This window comes from Scardinius erythrophthalmus (assembly GCF_964197995.2).
Source record: "Scardinius erythrophthalmus genome assembly, chromosome: 5".
In the NCBI taxonomy this organism is placed as follows: domain Eukaryota; kingdom Metazoa; phylum Chordata; class Actinopteri; order Cypriniformes; family Leuciscidae; genus Scardinius; species Scardinius erythrophthalmus.
Window position 1 is genome coordinate 15,452,038 of NC_138225.1, and position 14,584 is coordinate 15,466,621.

At 38.9% G+C, this 14,584-nt stretch overlaps 1 pseudogene across 1 annotated transcript; it reads left to right on the forward strand.

Annotated features, from left to right (window-relative positions):
• The first annotated feature begins 1,013 nt into the window (after positions 1-1,013).
• On the forward strand, positions 1,014-3,184 carry LOC308690331 (putative inhibitor of apoptosis; annotated as a pseudogene). The gene is made up of 2 exons: positions 1,014-1,549; positions 2,089-3,184. The product of its transcript is annotated as a putative inhibitor of apoptosis (transcript).
• Positions 3,185-14,584: the final 11,400 nt, after the last annotated feature.

A 14,584-nucleotide genomic window follows, 5' to 3' on the forward strand; every position in this document is an offset into this window, starting at 1 on the left:
TTCTATTGTCTCTGTGTGTTGTTAGCTCGGCGCGTTAGCACAGCTTTAGCTTCGCCCACACGGCCCGCCCCCAGCCGCTCGTTTTTTTCCGGAAAGACTCGGTACAGCCTATCTTTCAATTAAAAATATAATAAAACAAAAGACTTTTTGGAGATATGAAGGATGCAATATTACTCTATAGGTACTCAAGATTAACAGGAGATTGAGTGAAAATGAGCATTTCACCCCCCCTTTAAAAGTGTGGGGCTCAAAAATAAGTGTCATTTGGAACTGTTTATAGTTATTTTTATCAAAAATATGTTGATAATGATTAAAAACTTCAGTGCCCTTCGAAGGCACCATTTTAGATAGTTTGGCACTCATGGGATCTTTACACTTTCCCCCGGATATCTGTTTCCTACTGTTAGCTGTAATGTTAGTGAACTCTAGGTCTTCTCTTTGCGCATATACGGCAGTATTCGCATGAATTGGCTTGATTTCATAAAATGATGGTTTAAACCATCATCTTCATGTGAGACATTTAAATTATATTATTATACCGCCCTAGTTTTAAATAGCGCTAAAATGTATATTTTATATCTTAACCCTTTATGCGGATATAGAATGCCGCACAAGGTTCTCTGTTCTCTGGTTCTATGTTTTTAAAAACTATTTAAACTTCCATAATGCGCGCCAAAACAGCAGCGCGGAGATGTGAAGCTTTCCTGATGACAACCCCCCCCCGTACATTCTACACAACAGTGGGGCGAGGGGGCGGACCCCAGTCGTTGTCCTGATAAATATTTCAGGACATCACACGCTCTAGCTCTACTAGCCGCGGACTGCTGTGCTACTGTGACATCTCAGTGATCAAAAGTTGAAAGTCCTGTTTGCCTGAACCTGACGCAAACTACGCTTCTACGAGTTTTGACCCATAAACTTCGAGCATTAACGCACAAACCCTGGACGACTGTCCCGCAAGGACTCACTCAGGACATTCCAGGAAAATTTGAAAAATTTTGAAAAGTTGAAAAATGGCTACGCAAAACCAGATGGAGAGCGACTCCCCGTTGAGTTCTGGCGATGCGGGGCACAATTATCCTCCGGCGTGTGAGTGTGCCACGGGCAAAGAATGTTGTTTAAGAGCTATGCTGGACTCTATGTTTAAAGATTATTTTAGAGGCCAAATGGTTGGCTTGATGCACAGGATCATCGATGCTGCGTGTGGTATGAAAAAAGATTGTACGCAGGACACCAAACGTGTGACAAATCTCAAAAATGAAATGGATGACGTAAGAGGCTTGATGAAGTCATGGCCTGATGTAACGCCCATGTTTTTTGACGGCAAAGAGCCGATCGGCGTAATCCTCAGAAAAGTTCTGGAAGTGTTGCGTGAATGTTGTGACGAATTTGAAATTGACGAAATTCTCGCTATATGGACATTTGTAACGGATCTCTGTGTGTCACTGGTGTCAAAAAATGCAAAAACTGACGTTGGTGAATTAGTTGAAAGTCTGGTCAACTATACCCTGGAGCAAAACATGATAGCCTGCAGAGATTTTCTATTCTGGTTAGACCATCTGTAAATGTCTTTCACTCAAATGTCTTCTTCTTCAATGTATGAAAGTATAATGTTGAAATAAATTTTTTTTACAAAAATGACTATTGTGGTAATGTCTGGGCTCATAAAAAATAGTATTATAATAGTATACATAATAATAATATTTAGAATAATTAAAAATACTACATGATTTAAAAGACTAAATATTTCAATATTTCAATATTTGTTTTCTACATTTTAATTACTGTATTCCCCAAGTGGCAACTATTTCCAAGATGTGAATACCTGAAATAGTGCGGAGATTTTTCAAATGATACAACTAATTTGCCCCGCTGTGTATTACATTAGAAAAAATTACATTTTGTGGTGTTGAACAAAATTTGATTTTGTTCTTAGCATCAGGTCCTGGATCATAGAGGGTATTTAATAAGTTTAATAAGATTATGTGTTCGGACGACTAGACACTAGTCATGGGATGTCCGTCAGAGAGAAGGGCTTGAGTGGTCCCATTTTTATGTCTTCATCCTTTTCCCCGCTTCACAACGAAGCCATCCTCTTTCCACCCCTGCGACACCCGTAACGTCGACCACCACGGCATCCGTTTCAGGCCAAACGGAGGAGAAGGTGGGTTACTTAAACACGGCATTCAGCAACCTGGCCCTCTCCAGTCCTATTTCCTACCGTGGAGTTGAGGATATGTCTCACCAGCACCCTCCGGCTTGTCACAATCTTGGCATGCGTCAGGAACAGGAACGCCTTGACACCTTTCAGAATTGGACTTTTGCACCAGTAACTCCAGCCGAGCTTGCAAAAAGTGGTTTCTACTACCTTGGCCAGGGCGACAGAGTGGCTTGCTTCAGTTGTGGAGGCCAGCTTAGCAACTGGGAACCGGGAGATCGTGCAGTATCAGAACACCAGAGGCATTACCCCCACTGCCGCTTCGTTCGAGGTGACCGTGCAGATAATGTACGATGTATGTACCAATAATCTGGTGGCGGTCTTTCGAATGTATCTAACTCGGCAATGCAACAGTGTGAAGAAAGGTCGCTCACATTTGTCAACTGGCCCTCAAGAATAATTGTTCGACCAGACCAATTGGCTAAGGCTGGTTTTTACTATGTTGGTCGTAATGATGACGTGAAGTGCTTTTGTTGCGATGGTGGACTCAGATGTTGGGAGTCTGGTGATGATCCATGGGTAGAACATGCCAAGTGGTTTCCAAGATGTGAATACCTCCTGCAAGAAAAGGGCCAAGAGTTTGTTCATCAGATTCAAGCAAGATTTCCAAGACTATTTGAACAGCTATTGACTAATGGAGACAGCGACTCATGAGAATTTGTGAGAGAACAAGAGAACAATCCTGTGGTGAAGTCTGCTTTAGAGATGGAATTTGAGTGTGGCCTGACGGCCCAGACAAATGAAGCAGCATCCCCGAGTCAAGATCTTTCAGACTTGTCTATGGAGGAACAGTTAAGAAGACTTCAAGAGGAGCGCACATGCAAAGTTTGCATGGATAAGGAAGTGAACATTGTCTTCATCCCCTGTGGTCACCTAGTTGTGTGCAAAGAATGTGCGCCTTCTCTGCGCAAGTGTCCCATATGTAGAGGCTTGGTCAAAGGCGCTGTCCGTACTTTCCTATCATAAAGTTTTCCTATCATTTGGATTTGCAAATTTACATTTAACTTAATGAATAAAAACAAAGGAGAAGTTTATTATTTTCGCTCAATCCAGTGACAAAATCTGATTAAACATAGGTGAATTGTTCACCATAAGTTCTGTAACTAACATTTAGAAAGTAGCTAGGATGTATTTCATTTTGCGCATGCTTTAAGTTAATTTGACCGACTATGAAGATGTTAAAGTTCAAATTAGAGTTAAAATTAAAATAAATATCGCATTAAACAAATTATTACCAAATTCAGGGGTGTTTAATAACTTCAATAGTTATCAAGCACCAGCTGATTTAAGTTTTTCTTCAAACAAAAGTAATTTTCTGATAAATCATCGTACACATACATGTGTTTTGTTGTATGCACAGATTTTGAGGGTCGCTTATAGAAAGAGGCGTCCTTGTCTTTGTTTCGCGGTATTTTTAAAAACATAGAACCAGAGAACAGAGAACCTTGTGCGGCATATCCGCATAAAGGGTTAAAATATACATTTTAGCGCTATTTAAAACTAGGGCGGTATAATAATATAATGTAAATGTCTCACATGAAGATGATGGTTTAAACCATCATTTTATGAAATCAAGCCAATTCATGCGAATACTGTCGTATATGCGCAAAGAGAAGACCTAGAGTTCACTAACATTACAGCTAACAGTAGGAAACAGATATCCGGGGGAAAGTGTAAAGATCCCATGAGTGCCAAACTATCTAAAATGGTGCCTTCGAAGGGCACTGAAGGTTTTAATCATTATCAACATATTTTTGATAAAAATAACTATAAACAGTTCCAAATGACACTTATTTTTGAGCCCCACACTTTTAAGCGCTCCAAAGCTCTAACCAGAGCGGGGGGGATGGGGGGGCAGAGTTAAAAAGGAACTTTGCCTAACCTTAATTTACTGAAGGCTATGGATGTTAGGTAAATGTTTATTAAATGAATTCACAATGTGTACACATTCATTATTAATCTTATGCCTAATATGCTGAAAATGGCTGTTATTTGTTTCTTCCCCTCTCACATTAAATCACATGTATTATATAGGTCTATTTTAAGTTCAAAATGGTGAAATTAGAAAAAAAGTTGATTAGCCTGGCTGATTATTTTTGTCATTGTTTAACATTTCTCAAAACAGCTGTCAAATATGAAATGTTTAGTTTAGCTACTTGCACCTTATTTCGCACTTTATCAGCTGGAACTCGCTCTCAGCGGCTCCTGTGAACATACTATTGTCCTAACATAGACTATTATTGTTATTGTCCTAACATAGACTATTATTGTTATTGTCCTAACATAGACTATTGTTCTAACTCTGGTTTAACCTGCTGTGCATCTGTTCACTGTCCATCATGTGCTCTAACACCTGCAGCATCAGCCGGTTCATTGACTTTGAACTGGCGTATGAATGGGTCTACAGGTGTATCTAACCCTAACAACTAATGAGCAACTTTATTTTTGCTATTGTACATACATTTTATTCTTCTAACTGTTTGTCTTTGGTTAACACAGCTGGAGAAGAACAACAGGGAGGTTGGAAGACACAGTAGAGGAACTAAAGAATAAATATGGAGAGAAAACAGCATTAAAAAGGATCAAGTCCATAGTGAAAAAAATCAGAAAAAAGAATATCGAACGTAGGAAATATGTATAATTTACTTTGTTAGTAGTCGATATGTTTCTCAATCTTCAGTAAGCTTTACTATAATGTTTACATGGTTTTGGTTGTGTATTTAATTGTTAATTTTTTAACAGATGGTGACGTTCAAACGCTGAGCGTTCAAACACATTCTGGAAACATGACAAATCAACAGCCTAACAACCTTCCACAACGACGACAGCATAATATTTCTACATCATTGGGACAGCCATTAATTCAGAACCCTAATCAGCTTAACTTAACAATTGCCCAGAAGAATGGTGGGACAATAGTTACTACACTCATGGTAGAAAACACAATATATGGTGATGTTGATATTTATGATATTTATGTATGTGTATTTTTGTTTTGTTTTTTAAAGTTAGTCCATAGGGTGTGGAACTTTGCACGACTATTTACACGCATACTGTTTTTGACGCATAGTGATTGTGAACATTCAATTTTTTTTTTCCCAAATAATACATCTCTTTCATTTTGTGCCGGATGTTAAAAGATAAAGGTATTAGTTAATAACAATTAAAAACTTTAAATCAACATGAAGCCATAATATTAATCAATAAAATATGGTTAAATTACAGTACAATGACTTCCATAATATTTTTATTTTATTTTTAAAGTTGTGCGTCGTGAGTGAGACCTAGCAAAGATTACACCAATATTAGATTTCTTGTTGCGTGGTTGCACTATATGCCAGAAGCTTAGTCATCAACATCTAAACTAAACATTATCATGGTTTAGTTGTATTTTAAAACCCTGTTTTTTTTTCTTCTTTTTCTGATTTTTCATTTTTCAGGTTGATATTTGTATAAATAAGCAAAATACATTTATAAAACAAAAAGAACCAGTTAATGGCCTTGTGTCAGACTTTGTGACACTTAACTTTTTATTCTAACTTTAAAGGTAGATTATCCTTTGAAAAGTGTAATAGAGTATTTGATTTTTACACGCGCAGTGTTTTCGCCAACTGGCCTACCCCTGAAGTTATGACTTCTGAAGGCCTAGATTCACTCGGTTGAAAAAATGGTATTTTGTCATTTAAACATCTGAAAAAATAGACTGTGCTTAATATCTGCTAACTCTTTATTGTGATGCTCCCAAACAGATATTCTACTGACTATAAGTAACTCAACTATATCTCAACTTATTCTAACCCTACCAGTCCACTAATAGTCTACTAACAATAATGAGAGTTTACTTTACACACTCTGACTCTCAAAAGCGAGTTAGTGGACATGCAGGTGCGACACTACTATAGTCAACAGCACGTTCAAAAGGGCCATCAAAATAGTAGTCAAGTCAAGTCATCTTCATTTATATACCGCTTTTAACAATGTAGATTGTTTCAAAGCAGCTTTACAGAGATAAGCGTATAATTTAAGGTAACAGTGATTGTTTCGGCTTTATAGCGGTTCTTTAATAAAGTTATTTTCCAGCTAACAGTTTGTCGCAACACTGTAGTTAGTCGCAACACATAGTCTTTACAGTTAGTCGCAACGATCATTTAAGTCTACACAGACTTTAAACGCAAACCTGTGAGAAACGGTAATGGCGTTCACATGCGCATTTAGAATTGGTTCTATAGTTATGTGCGTTTGAATATATGTGCACAGGTTTGGAATTCCCAACAAAGCCAAGCCTAAACAAAGTACTTGTCTTTCCTTATAAATTTTGATAAAGAATTTTATTTTATTTTGTCACTTCGGGGTAGGAACGCGAAACGAATTTTCCCGACAACGCCTTATCTGTAGAGTGAAATGACAATTTCATCAACATTAGTACTACCAAATTATGACTTAAAAACATTTCAAGTATTACATTAAAAAGGCGTAATTGACAAAGATTGTAATTCTGAATTAAGTAATAATTATGACTTAAACAGTTGAAATTATGACTTAAAAAGTTGAAATTAAAATTATGACAATGCGTCATTATTATGAGATGGAAAATTGAAATGATGACATACTAAATTGAAATTATGATAGATAATTATGAGATGGAAAATTGAAATGATGACATACTAAATTGAAATTATGATAGATATTCCATAGTGAAATTTTCTGAATTCAATATAATTGTATTTGTGAAAATGATTCAGTACTGAATCTTAATGAAACTGCTTGTTTCTGCAGTTCGTGTAGGCCTCTAAGACTATGAATAACTAAAAATGATTATTGATGAACTTGAATAACTTGAATTTTATTGGCAATATAAAATATTTGGTCTTCCCATACCGGGAGTCGAACCCGGGCCGCCTGGGTGAAAACCAGGAATCCTAACCGCTAGACCATATGAGAGGCGTTGATACTGCCCCGGCACATTTGAAAGGCTGCACTGCACGGTACAATATAATGATGGATCATAGTTATGCAGGAGAAGGAATCCTCGTCGCCAAAAAGCAAAAATTTAATTTATCGGGATGTAAATAAATATCAGGATAGCTTTTCCCAGGTGGAAAGAGCTAATGAAAGGGTGCCTGCTTTCTTCTCGACAGGTAAGTCAAAGTTACGGTCTAAATGACAAGCTTTTTTGTATTGCTTGGCTGTGTAAATCATTATATAGGCAGCATAACGGTAGAACATGTATAGTTAAACTCAATGATGTGCTACCGCATTTGAAAAAGCGAGGCGCTAGAGAGCAATATTCGTTTAAATGCAAAATAGAATTTCACCGCTAGATGGGAGAAATTCTTTTGGGAGGACTAACTTGTAGGGTCTTTAAAAAAATAAAATAAAATAAATAAAAAAATAAAATAAAAAAGCCTAAAAAATCGAGGAGGTCAAAGGGGATGTTTCCTGACTTAGCTCTACCCAAAGACTGTTCATGCAGCCACCAGACAGATTTTAAACACCGGATTTAAACCTCTACATATATTTTGAGTAGATAACCGATAGTATATTCTCATAAATGTTTTTGCACTGATTAAGGATAGTTCGGGAGATACAAGTAAAAATGATATCATACGTGTAATAGATCATAGCTACCAGTAAGATCATGCTATGAAGACGAGTAAAATTAAATATTCACTCAAGACCAACTTTACCACACATCGCGTCTCTGAAATTGTGTGGTGATTTTTCAAATGATACAACTTAGTCTAAATATGAGCAACGTGGAGTCCTAGGATTTCTTAAAAACAACACAACAACAAAGCATTGTGACAAACATGTTGTATGGACAAAAATACTGTTTGAAATATTTTGTATAAATAAGATTTAAGATGCCTAAGTACACTTTTTTAACAATCTAAAGTTTTTGAACAGACGATGTTTAGTAAAAATAATACATAAGTCTTCTAAGAAGATAAATAGAAGATATGATTTCAATAAAACTTTAAAGATTTGACTTAAACAGTCTTTTAATTTTATAATATCTCATTTAAACTTTTAAATGAATTTAGTATAAACTCTGGATGTACTCTGGAACGCAGACTAGATTTACTGTGACATTGTATATCTATATCCTGAATAGATATCCTACATATATCCTACATATGTATATCTATATCTATATCCTACATATGTATATCTATATCCTGAAGCTTCAGTTCATTCACCTCTCTGGAAATGCAAGTTTTTTATTTATATATTTATTTAGCTAAAACTTTGTTTACATTTTATTAAATTATTTATTTACTTATTTCATTTTTGAAAATGTACAAATGTAGTTTTCTGTGATGGTTGTGTTTAGGTGTATGCCTACGGGATTGAATATGCAGTTAAGGTACAAAAATCATTATGGCTATGGAAAGCCCACACCATAAAAATTTAAACCCCGCATGGACAAAAAATGCTGATGACTCGTCCCTCATGAGGCTTGTTCATGGAAATCTGAGGTGATGCTTTACACCAGGTTTCTGCTTGCGAAGACATCAACACATACGAGTAACAGCAGAACAGCAATATTCATGCATAGACTTCATCCTTCCATAAGTCATTTGATCGTATAGTGGTTTTAAGTCTAACTTTTATCAAAGTACACTTAAAAGTTCATTCTTGTAACTTGAAAAAGTTACAGGCACATATAACTTGCTCTGTGTTGTTCATCTGTAATTGCATGTTGACACAGAAACAAACATGCAATTAGGGTCTGTGAATTTTCTGCGTTGTGTATTTTTTTTCTTTTTCTTTGGTGATAGTTCGTTCAGCAGTGGGTCTGGTTGTCTTCTTGAGGTTGGGGCTTCATACGCAGATGAGACGGTCGTTGCATATGGATCTTGAAAAAGCCATCAAGTTTTATCTGCACACTGTAAGACAGAAAACAGAAAAACAGAGAGCAGTATTTCTTCAAAACACTACGTTTGTAGCAGTTTAAACACAATGGTTCTATCGTTTTCAGAGTGTACTGTTGTCGTTTCATTCTTTCCCTATTTCTTAATTGATTTGACACCTATGGACCAGTGAGGTAAGGATGGACTAAATGAGGAAAGGCCTATGAGGTAGTGTCTTCACCCTGGATTGGCCCCCGACGCCTGTTGCGTCAGTTCTTTCCAGGGCCCTCACTGAACCGTGTCCTATTCTGTCCCTGTGTTGTGCACACACTGTACAGTGTGTGAGAAAATTGGCACATTTTCATTCTCCAGTGAAACATCAGTCTTAATAGACATCATATAGAGCATGGAGGTCTGATTGTAGTGTTCTGCAGTGTAACATTTATGGCTGTGAGTTTTCTGAATGTCCCCCAAACAAAGGCTGTGACAGTCACTTTCCTTTTGTTCTATTAAACAAAAAAAATAAGTCTTTCATCTTTGTTGTAAGTTACTGGGGAGATTAAGCAATCACAGCCCAAATTGTTAACACCTCAAAAAGCTTACCCACGAGTCCAGTGACGAGGGGAGGGGTTGCTTCAAAGTAGCAAACAAATGTAGCAAGAGCTGCATAACATTGTTAACTTGTCTTAAGTTATTTTTATTTTTTCGACATTCTTTTCCAAAATGTCCGTGCTTGCCACAGTAAGAACAACTGGCTTCTCTAGGACTTTTGCGTTTCTTTGGCTTCTCTGAGTTAACCTTAAAGGATGCTGCTGCAATTTTTACTCTTGCCTTGACATCAAAGTCTCTTTCCCACATAGCTAAACTGTCCAAGTTGTCTTGCAGGGTTCTATTTGACCATGTAAGATCTAAGAAAGGCAATGCATTTCTATGTTCTGACAAAAGACCATCGGACCATGCACGAACTAGAGGACCATTATGACCTAACACTTTCTCTGGAGTGTCGGCAATTCCACTGTAAGCGGCAGCGGTCTGGCAAAATCTTTCTGTGTACTCACAAACAGTTTCATCCTTCTTCTGTACACAATTAGTGAGCTTTGACCAGTCCACTTTCGGTCCAACAATGTTTTTTAACACTTTAACAACTTCCTGTCTAAATTCATCTTTACTGGCCTGTTGCAGTTCAGAATTATTTACAGCACTTTCAAAATCATTGAATTCTGACTCAGTCAAGATCTGTGATATTAGCTGGGTGACTTCAGCTAGAGTCATATCATAGAGCCGCATTTTGCTGATCAATGCTCTTCTAAACTCAGAAAAATTTCTTTGCACTGATGGCAAACTTTCAGCAATTCTCTCAATCTCTTTAGGACCTAAAGATGTTTTGATTGCTTGTGGCTGCAATATGGGGGTTGCAAATGGAACTGAATCAACACCTTTTCCCTGAGGCTTTTGTCTAGCTACGCACACTTCAACTGCATTTACATCTGTATTGACATTGTCCTCTATACTATCAAAAGACTGTAAATCAGGATAGCTTTCCTCTGACTGTTGGTCTTCTAAATCACATTTGGTTGAGGCTTTGTTATGGCCCACGTTTGTCTTGAGACAGGACACCTGAGTCTGCAATTGTTTGATCTGTTCTTTCAACTTAGCAATACACTGCGCTTGTTCTTGTGCAATGGATAAGCTAAATTCTCGGTGACAACCGATGATGCCTTTCAGATTTTTCTTCCTGATACATGCACTCAACACTTTCTTGCAATCTTCAATTGACCACACTTTCTCTGGATCAATGCCAAATTTCTTGGTTAAATTCAATCTGACTGGCTTAGTCACGATGGAGTCCATGTGCTCTGATAACAAAGACTTGAATTCACTATCTGTCCAAAAAGGTGTAATCTGTCTAGTACTTTTCCTAAACATTTTGTGAATTTTTTGTTACCACAAACAAACACTAAAAAAAACTTCTCTCTACTGTCTTGCAAACATAGGGTACAATCTTATTAGCTCAAGAGGCTAAATCTAATTCTAAAGCTAATTCTCTAGCTTACAGATAGGTCTTCTCTAGCAAGAGCATACACACAATATTAACATGTAACTGTTAATCTTCCCTGCCAACAACAGGGGGTAAATTTCATCTCTAAAAGAAAAACTTTTTTAGAGGCTTATCTTTAGTTAACCAAACTCTACAGCTGTTTGTTAACTTCTTCTCTGAACGGCGCAGAGGAAAACATTTGTACTGGTCTGCATTGGTTCTTTTAATGGAGTGAAACTCACCGAGTCTTTCATTTGTAGAGAAAGATTCCGTCTGGAAAAATTCAGTCTTTGAGATCTTTTTGGAGCTTGAAGTTTTCAATCTGGATTCAGAAGATTCAGTCTGGAACTCAGTCAGCTTGGTTGAGATCTTTGAGCTTGAAGTTTCAAGATGCAGTTCTTTGAGCTTAAAATTCTTTGAGTTTCCTTCTTCTCCATCCGGGTCACAAGGCACCATCTGTTGTAAAGTTTTTCTTTCTTCAAAGCAGAGACCAGGAGACAGTCGGGATCGCGTTCAACGGAAGTTATTCTTTATTGAGAACTCCTCCGTACGCGGCTGTAGAAACTTCCAACATGATCTGTCTAACTAAAACATTATACATTGTAGCTATATACATTCCAAAGGGGGAGGGATTACATAGAGGCGGGAACTCTGAATAAAGCATGCAAATGAAGTGGGAACACACCCTACTCTGAGTCCAATTGAATCAGCATAACTATTCACATGCTGATACTGGCCAGGAACTCCAATTCCAAAAGCCATCCCAGAGCCATTAAAGACAATAGGTGAAAGTCAATCAACCTAACGACTCAACGTCTGGGCTCCGAAAGGTGAGAATCAAGTGATCTGACTTATTTAAAACACAATAGAGAAAACAGGTCTGGCAGGAAAGGAGACTCTTTGCTGGAGACTCAATAATCATCTGAAATCAGTCTACTTAACTTTATCAGTTTATATACTATTGCAGTGGAAAAACTAAATTAAACTTTTAATAAAAATGTAATCCAACACCGTTAAACAAAATCATTACAGTAATCTTAAATAGAAGATGTGTATGTATTCAAACTTTAAAGATTTAAAAAGTCTTTTAAAAGATTATTGTAACGGGGTATGTTGGTACGGGAAGAAGGAGGCGGGAACCGGCGAACATTTAAACATTTTTAATCAAAATAAAACAAATACAAAATGAAAGTAAAAGCCAGCAGCCCCTCACGGACGACTGCTGGCAACACCAAACAAAACAAAACACAACATCAAATAAAATCAGGCCTGTCCTCTCTCGCTCTTCACTGTCGTCGCTCCTCCTTTATGCTTCCGCTCCTCCGTGAGAGATGCGAGACCGGTGCGTCGCGCACGTGTCGCTCATTATCAATCGCGCCACCGGCCTCGCGCCGTCCTCCCACGGCCCTCGACCTCGTCGTGCTCGCCACATACCCCCATCGCCCCTCGCAGGCCGGGGGGCACCCACGAGACTGCGCTTACTCCCCCTCCCCCCTCCCCGGGGGGACCGATCACGGCGGCTGCGGTACCTGGGCTGGAGGTATGGATAGACGAGGTGAGGGAAAAGGAGACGGAAGCACGAGGAGCGACAGAGACGAGAGAGGGGAGAGAGGAAAAAAAAAAAAAAAATTCTTGATCCGGTTCCCGGACACACTGCCGCTCGGTCCTCAACCAGCTGAGAGTCACTCGCGGTGCCATGCGATGGTACTGGACATCCGTTGGGGGACGGCTCGACGCTCCTCCGCCTCCTGGCGGACGGCGATGGCTCCTCCGATCGAGGGCAGCCGGCAGCGAGCCTCCCGTTCCCTGCTCCGCCCCCATCATGGCCGACGGCAACAGGCTCCGGCCCACGGCGAACGGGAGCGACTCCTCCGCTCCCTCTCGGACGGCAGCCACCCCTCCTCGACCCAGGAGCACGGCAGCGAGCTCTCCGTCCCACCTGATCTTCTTTCGATCCAGCACCATCGCCTCGGGCAGCAATCGGCGGCCGACGCTCCCTCGTGCTGCCCGACCTCCTCAGCACCGCGATTCCTCCCAGCAGCGAGGGCTCTCCGACAGCGTGTCCCTCCCTCTTCCCGGGTCTCGGCACCAATGTAACGGGGTATGTTGGTACGGGAAGAAGGAGGCGGGAACCGGCGAACATTTAAACATTTTTAATCAAAATAAAACAAATACAAAATGAAAGTAAAAGCCAGCAGCCCCTCACGGACGACTGCTGGCAACACCAAACAAAACAAAACACAACATCAAATAAAATCAGGCCTGTCCTCTCTCGCTCTTCACTGTCGTCGCTCCTCCTTTATGCTTCCGCTCCTCCGTGAGAGATGCGAGACCGGTGCGTCGCGCACGTGTCGCTCATTATCAATCGCGCCACCGGCCTCGCGCCGTCCTCCCACGGCCCTCGACCTCGTCGTGCTCGCCACAATTATATTTACGATTATGCTTTGAAATAAATTCAGAAAGATGGCGGCACGCTAATTTACCGGAACCTGTCACACACACACACACACACACACACACACACACACCATTTGGCTGGTGCTTCATGAAATCTTCAGTCAGCAGACTTAGATTAATTTTTATTTTTATCTAAAAATGAAATTTCAGTAGATTTTTAATTGTATATACTATTAAAGAACAGAATGTTTTATGTAATATGATTTTTATTCTTTTGTTTATCTAAAACAATTGGATCAATAAGATATTTATTTTATAAGCATTTCATTATATACTTTTATAAAGAACTGAATGGTTTTCAACCTTGGTTAAATTATTTTATAATCTTTTCATTTATACTTTTTAAAGAACAGTATGTTTTCAACTCTTTTTTTGTGATAGGTTTTAGTATTTAGTAAAATCCTTATTCATTTTATTCTTTTGTTTCTCTAAAACTGAATTAAATGGTTTCAGTAGATTTTTGCTAAGATATTATTGTATATCATTTGTGTGAAATATAAAACATGTTTAGGGACAACTCTCTTTTTTTCTCACTTTTGCTGTTACCTCAGGAATGTGAGGGTGGACGTCTGCGTAGCAGAGATATCAGTGTTTATGGCCGATTCTGTGAATACAGACCGCAAATTCAAACTTTCAGTCAAAAACAGATCACAAACACAGAAAATACACCCAACTCGTGTGCACAAGAGATAATGGTGGTGTGACACAGTCTTCAAACTTTCTGTCAAAACCACATGATCTACGACTAGCTAGGACGATAGGGCAAACCATAACATCAACATATGCCGGAAAGATAATAGATAAAAAACAACATATGCGGTAGATAAAACTGTCAAAACGCGTGATCGAACGCTCGATAGGACAATCCATATCCATATCTATACACGACAGAAAGGGCGGGACAAGTCAACGGACAACCGGGAGGGCGGTGACCAGATGTCTTATCTGGGGGCGGGACCGGAAGTCATCAATCATTTTGACAGCTGCCATAGGGTTATAACTACTATAGTGGTTTAC